The sequence below is a fragment of the Cebus imitator genome, unplaced genomic scaffold (assembly GCF_001604975.1).
Source record: "Cebus imitator isolate Cc_AM_T3 unplaced genomic scaffold, Cebus_imitator-1.0 Scaffold94, whole genome shotgun sequence".
In the NCBI taxonomy this organism is placed as follows: domain Eukaryota; kingdom Metazoa; phylum Chordata; class Mammalia; order Primates; family Cebidae; genus Cebus; species Cebus imitator.
The window spans coordinates 6,407,038-6,414,162 of record NW_016107409.1 but is presented as its reverse complement, the minus strand read 5'-3'; the positions used below and the strand labels follow the sequence as shown (position 1 = coordinate 6,414,162).

General features: G+C 49.5%; 1 long non-coding RNA gene across 1 annotated transcript; it reads right to left on the bottom strand.

The window, feature by feature from the left end:
* Window positions 1-474: 474 nt before the first annotated feature.
* LOC108309597 lies at window positions 475-6,604 on the bottom strand. The gene is made up of 3 exons (XR_001827410.2): window positions 6,400-6,604; window positions 5,015-5,221; window positions 475-1,435 (listed from the first exon to the last, which is right to left on the bottom strand). It is a non-coding gene; the product is annotated as an uncharacterized LOC108309597 (long non-coding RNA).
* Window positions 6,605-7,125: the final 521 nt, after the last annotated feature.

The following is a 7,125-nucleotide window of genomic DNA, read 5'->3' as shown; positions in this document are numbered from 1 at the left end:
ACACACAGCAGCCCAATGCACAACATGCCCTTCAAAACAAGCTTTACAGAGAGGACTACGCTTATCCCTACTATACGTGATGCACTCTGATTTTTTTCTAGTCTATTTTTTTATTAAAAATTAAAATTTTCTAGTCTATTTAATTTTTTGAATTAAAAATTAATTCAAAATGGTTGCATCCTCAACAACTGATTTTATAACCCATGGATAGATTTCAACCACAGTTTAAAAAACACTGCTCTTCAGAAGAAAATCAAGCCTTTGGTTGAGGACATATCAGCAGGATTCAGAAGGCAGTACAGCTGCATCCTAGTGAGAATTTAAAGTCCCATCTCAGTCACAGCCAATCAAGAGCTCTAGCGGCACATGATAAGCGACTTCTTTTGGGATTTAAGGCACATGGGCAGATTCTGCACAGAAAGCTGGGGGGCCAGGTGAGCCCGTGGATTCAGCACCACCTTGAGTCCATAGAAAGACTGTGAAATAAATGTCCCTTTATTTCATAAGTAAATGTCCATGCTGACAGGTTCAATTTGTCAGCTTTCACTTCCTGGGAGTCACAATCACTTAGGATAGGCATGGGGAGTTCTTAAAAGTAGGAATCCACCCCAAGCCTGCTGAAAATCAAACCCTCAGAGGAAAACATGCATGCATATGAGTTTTGCATATGTGTTTTTCAAAAGATGTTCAGACAATTCTGATGCCGCCCATCCACCAATGAGCATTTGGGAACCACTTTACCACCAGACTTAGTTTAATTAAACCAAAGCAGGGACCCAGAAGCAATGCCACACACCTAACACTGCATTCACCCTGATCTCTGAGAGCTTCTTCTCCTTTGATGTTCAGAAGCACCTGGGGGCTCCTGTGGGCTCAGTGGTGATGATACATTCTATTTGATTTTGCTTCAGGCCTTGTGTGTCTGTAGCCACAGACTGGAGCACAGAGTGCTTACTGCTTGGCTTGAGTATTTAAGGCTCTGTAGGGGAGAAGAATTGTGCCTTACGGGAAGGCTAAGGACTTTTTCTAGGTCCCCTCTCTCCAGGACATCAACACAGGTCCAACACTGTTTCTGGGAAGGCCGGTGCCCTTGAAGGTGTTCCCTGCTTTGGAAGTGCCTAAACACACAGGAAACGTGCCCTCAGATATGGGGGCTGCACTTTGTTATAAGACAGTTCTCATCCTGTCCAGATACAAGAACATTCTAACATAATATCCCTGCAGTTCTTCCACAGTTGGTCCCCAGACCTTTGGAGGCAAATTGTCATCTGGGTGATGTCCTTAATCCTACAGCCATCATCAGGCTTCAGCTGCAAGCTGCAAACATATATTAATCACTCTCAGCAGCAAGTCCCTTTGAGAAATCTTCAGGTCTGAGGCTTCCATCTGCCAGCCATGGGTCATGACTTCCTCTCCAGGGGTCAGCAAACTTTATCTGTAAAGGGCAAGTAAATATTTTAGACTTTGCAGTCCATATGGTCTCGAGGCTGTTCAATTCTGCTGTTATAGCTTGAAAGCAGCCCTCGACGATATGTAAATGAATGACCGTGGCTGTTACCCGTGGTAATACAGGTGAAACTGGGTGCAGTGGCTCTGGCCTGTAATCCCAGCACTTTGGGAGGTCGAGGCAGGTGGATCATCTGAGGTCAGGAGTTCGAGACTAGCCTGGCCAACATGGTGAAACCCTATCTCTACTAAAAATACAAAAATTAAGCTGGGCACAGTAGCAGGCACCTGTAATCCCAGCACTTTGGGAGGCTGAGGTGGGTGGATCATTTGACGTCAGGAGTGTGAGACCAGCCTGGCCAACATGGTGAGACCCCATCTCCACTAAATATACAAAATTGGCTGGGCATGATGGTGCATGCCTGTAATCCCAGCTACTGGGGAGGCTGAAGTGGGAGGAATGCTTGAACCCGGGATCGAGGTGGCAGCAAGCTATGACAGTGCCACTGGGTAACAGAGCAAGATTCTGTCTAAAAAATATCCTCAAGTGTTACCCAGATCTAGTGAATCAGAAACTCTGGAGATGGGGCCAATAGTGTGGGTTTTCGAAGCCTTCCAGGTGATTCTTCTGCAAGCTCATGTTGCAAAACCCTGCTCTCAGCCTGGTGCCAAACCTGTCCGCTCCAGAGAGTTGCTGGTGTTAGCCATACCCCCGACAGGCCTCTTCCCCTTCCTCCCTTACAAATTTAAGTGTACCCTTAGTACTTAACTCACTCTTATATACCTAGAGATTTGCTGTTTGTTTTATGTTTCTATATTTTGTTTCCCAATTAGATAGAAACCCCTTGAAGCTAGAGTCCATGTGTGACTTCTTCCATCTCTACCCCACCACTGATCCATTTTAAGCATTCAATAAAGGCAAGGAAGGCCTTCACCTTTATTAACTTTTTTGAAAATTCCGTGCTTAACTATTTTCAGAATTTTCAGCCCACAATTCATTTTCCAAAAATATACATTAGGTGCCTATTCTGTGCCAGGCTCTGTTTTAAGTCACAAGTCCTGGCCTTCATGGAACATATATTCCAGTGGAGGAGACATAATAAGCATATAAATTATCAATAAACACTATGAAGAAAAACAAAGCAAGATAATACAATGGCGACTGGTGGGGTGACAGATTTTAAACAGCTTAGTCAGAACAAGGCCAAGAAGAAACCACTGCATTTTTAGGCTCTAAAAGAGAACATGCAGGCCTTGTGTGTACCCCTCTTTACAGCTGGAGCGTAACCATGCTGGTTTCAGTGTTAGGCAGGCTAGAACACCCTGTGCTGCAGGAACAAAAGCTCAGTGGCTGTGCACAGTAAGCGCTCACGACTCTCTCACTAATCACTAAGTCTAATGCAGGCTGCTGGGGGCTTCCCTCCACATATTGGCTCAGCATTCCAGGTTCTGCTGCCATCCCAACACTAGGTCACCTGTGCACAGAGAAATGCAGGGGATTACACCTCTCCCTTTTAGTGAGTCACTTTTTCAGCCACAAGAAATCTCCAGGTGTAGCTGAGCACAGTAGCTCACGCCTGTAATCCCAGCACTTTGGGAGGCCGAGGCAGGCAGATCACCTGAGGTCAGGAGCTCGAGACCCGCCTGGCCAACATGGTGAAACCCCGTCTCTACTAAAAATAAAAATACAACAATTAGCCAGGCGTGGTGGTGGGCACCTATAATCCCACTTAGGAGGCTGAGCCTGGAGAATTGTTTGAACCCGGGAGGCAGACGTTGCAGTCAGCCGATATCGCATCGCTGCACTCCAGCCTGGGCAACAAAAGTGAGATTCCATCTTTAAAAAGAAAAAGAAAAAAAGAAAAGAGAAATCTCCAGCTGTGTTTTGCCTCAGCCAGCCCCAGGGTCCAGCGTATGACACCTCTGATCCTCTCAGAAGCACACCCAGGGCAGGGGGGAATGATGCTGGGAGAACAGTAGAAATTTCTTCAGTTCCAAAACCTGTATTATTCCTTATAGGAAATGGCTTATTTTTCCTTGTTTTTCATCTGGCTATTACCATTTTGATAGCCTATCTTCAGGCGAGATAAGCCAGGGGTGTCAGGGACAGATCAGAAGAGAAAAAAGGTACATTTCTAGTGACAAGGCACAAATAGGCTTGTCAAGGAGTGAGAGGCACACACAGGAGGAAGGCTCTCAGTGACGTGAACGAGCCTGTCTTTGGAGGTCAGTAAGGCAGAAAGCCGGGTGGGCTGGGGCCCCACTCCTTCCTGGGTTCCCAGGCTGAGGCTCCTGAAGGCTTCAGGAGCACAGCGGCACCCCGTCGACCACAGCACCCTGCACGCTTGGCCCGGTCCCTTCATGCTGCCGCTTAGTGCACAACTGAATCTCCTCCTGAGGAAGTTGGTGGCTGCTGGAATACACAATGACATTCAATATGATGATGAACAAAAAGTGTCTGCAATTAGACATACCTCCGAAGCACTGGTGTTCGCCGTCTCTTAAAGGAGGAAGAAGAGGGGTTGGTGACATTGTTCCAAGCTCTGCATATGGGAACACTTGGGCTTTTTACACAGTAGGAAAATGTTTCATTTGTTCCCTGCCTATACAGCCCGAGCTCCTGTCTGTGTTTCTTTCTATTTTTCAGCAAGTGCTGCCAAAAGGCAAGGGAGGAGCAACCCTCCCTGTGAATCAGGGCCATTCACGGTCAGAGTCACCAAACCTGTATTTCAGGGGACATCTTTCCAGCTCCCAGTCTCCCAGCTTGGCTGGCTGCCCTGAAAAGGGACTGGGACTTGGCTCTTGGAAAGACGTGGATCTCTTTCAGGCTGAGTGAAACCCATTAAGAGTCACCCCCAGTTTCTAATACCAGGGCTGGCTACCTGAGTTCATCGTTTATTAGTGTTGGAAAAGGTTCCTGCAGCTTTCCCACCTGGCCAACCTCCCCTGGGGCTGAGAAGGGGGAAAGTCACTGATGTCATAACCCAGCTTGGTTTTGCTGCCAGTGGCAAGGGGGTGGGAGGAAGCCAGCAGGCAGCCTTCCCTGGGGCAGCGATGATGGCGTGGTGGTGGCAGCGGCAGGCGGCAGGAGGCCAAGGCCGGCCAACCGTGCAAAATAGGCTGCGAGCCTTCACAACAAAAAAGCCACCTTACAACATAACCCTAGGGTGCTGGGGCCTCTTTATGCCTTTGTCTATCTGTATATGTGTGTCTCTCTCTGTCTCTCCACTCCTCTGTGTGTCCTTCTGTCTCCATCTCTGTCTCTCTGTGTGTCTGCTTCTCTCTCTGTCTCTGTCTTTCTCTTACTAAGGAGCAGCTCCTGCCACTTTAGAGCCAACAAGACTACTTATTATTATTCTGTTTGAAATGCAGAATATGCCTGGGATCGGGGTATCCAACACCATCACCTGTTCAGGCTTCATGTACTGTGCTCGCAAGTGCCCCTCTGCAGGCCTGTGCTGGGCTGGATGAGCCCTCTCTCCCTCCCTCCCCCGGGCCCAGGCAGCCAGCCTACCCTCCCTGCAGAAGGCTGTCTCCCTTCCCCTCTCCCTGCATGCTCCCTACGGACCTCTTCCTGCAGCCAGGGAGCATCTGGGGCAAATGCAAACAGTTCTTTGGTCTGTTTATTTGCTTTTTGTAGTGCAAAGGTGGAGGAAGAGTGTGGTTAGTACAGCCCCCATGGCTGCGAGGGACGAAGTCAGTTCTGGGTACAGGAGTGCCAGAGCTTGCCAGCCCTGCAGGACGGCCCCCCAGCCGGGCTCCTGCCAGTCTCCATCTAGAAACCAGACAGAAAGCATTTTTGTAAATGTTAACCAAAAAGGTCCCCTGTGATGGCTGCACTGTAAATAAGTAGACAGTGTGGGGTGGGGGAAGCGCACATGCCTCTTTGGGGCCACCACAAAGCAGGGAGGGGGTGCTCCTTCAACTCTCAGGTCGGGGATAGAGCTCCCCACTAGCCTGCACTGCGGAAAAGTTTTTAGGGCCTGGAGTCACCCAGAACCCATCTCTGTCCAGGGGCGCTGTGTAAGATTCACCATTAATCCTACACATCTGGGAAGCAGTTCTCCTGCTAAAGATAAGATGAAGCCCAAGTGATTTGCATTTGGGGCTGGCTGGGGGATTGGGGGGAGCCAGGCCTGGAAGGCTGGGCGTACAGCAGCATCCTAACCAGCAAGAGGGGATGCAGCCTCCTCGGCAGACTCCCACAGTCCATCCCACTGCCAGGCGGATTGCCTAAGCACAGTGCACTGAGGTATGGCAGGGAATCCAGAAAATTATTTTGCTTTACAGAATGGAGGCTGTGTTATTTAAGTTTAAAATACACCGGGAGAGGAAGGTAAGCATAATCAGCTTTATCAGAGACAAGTAGGCAAGGGAGCTCTCCCCAGATTCCACCCTTTTGTTAAATCACTGAAGTTTCCAGAGTGTAGTTCTTCCTCCCTCCTGCAGCCTCCCACCTTCTTCCTCACTCTCCCCTCTCCCTCTCTGCCTTTCTCTGTGTCTGTGCCTCTCTAACCATAAAAATCTTCAACACAGCCATTGCTGGGAGCAAGGTACTGTTCCAAGAGCTTTTCAGATCACGTAACCCCCAAAACTCTACGGGGAAGGTTCTGCCTGCTTCTCTACATCACACTCTCTTTCTCTCCTGCTGCCTCTGTCTGTCTCATACACACACTCACCCCCCAACACACACACACACCCCTTAGGCCTTTCTGTATCACCTCCACACACACACTCACACTCATACACATATACACAGTCTAGTCCACACCGATAAGAGGCAGTTCACCTTCACAGGGAGGGACAGCCTCAGAGCCTGAAGAACGTCAGGCTTTGCACTCCTGCACTCAGGTGTTTTCCTGAGCTACCTGGGGCTGCAGCGGCTCTGAAGACCTCAGTGCTCAGATCTCCCTGAACTTGGTTGAAGATTGTGAACAGGAAAGCAAGCTCTACCTGCCAGGCTGTGTCCCCCGCTGGCTCTACCTGCCAGGCTGCCCAGCCTAGCATGGCCAAGGCTGGGTCTACCCTCTCTTCTGTCCTTGGCACTGCTCTGACCTTTGCAGGGAAGGAGAGGCAGCCAGAGGTGAGAGGGAAAACAAAAGAAGACTCTCGGTTCCCAGCATCAGCACGGATAGGGAACAGGGAAGCTGCGACCCTGGTCCCGGCCACAGCCCTCTCTGCACCTGGACAGCAGGCAAGACATTTAGCCTCCATGGGTTTTCATTTCCCTCCCAGGGAGATGGATTATCCCCATTTTTATTTCAGGAACAGAATCTCCTTTCCAACAAAATCAGAGAAGCCCAATGTGTAAAAATACAAAGCAGGAGCTGGCTCTGCTGAGCCCAGCCCACCCCTCCTCCTGGAGCAGACCTTTCCAGACTTGCTCACTGCATAAAGCCTACTGGGGCAGAGACTGCGCCATCCACGGCATCAGGGGGTGCAGTGCCAAGCACTGCTCCCTGTCCCCCAGGAACTTACTGCTGAGAGGAGGAAAGCAGGTGAGCCAATCAAGACAGTCCCCTAACAGTGACATAACTAATAAGGGGCCACATGCAAAGCATAGTGGATCAACTCAAGGAAAGGGGAGCTAAAACTGTCCATCTACTTCTAGGAATGCCCCCAAAAGAACTGAAAGAGAGACTTGGAGAGATCTTTGCACAGCTGTGTTCACAGCGGCCT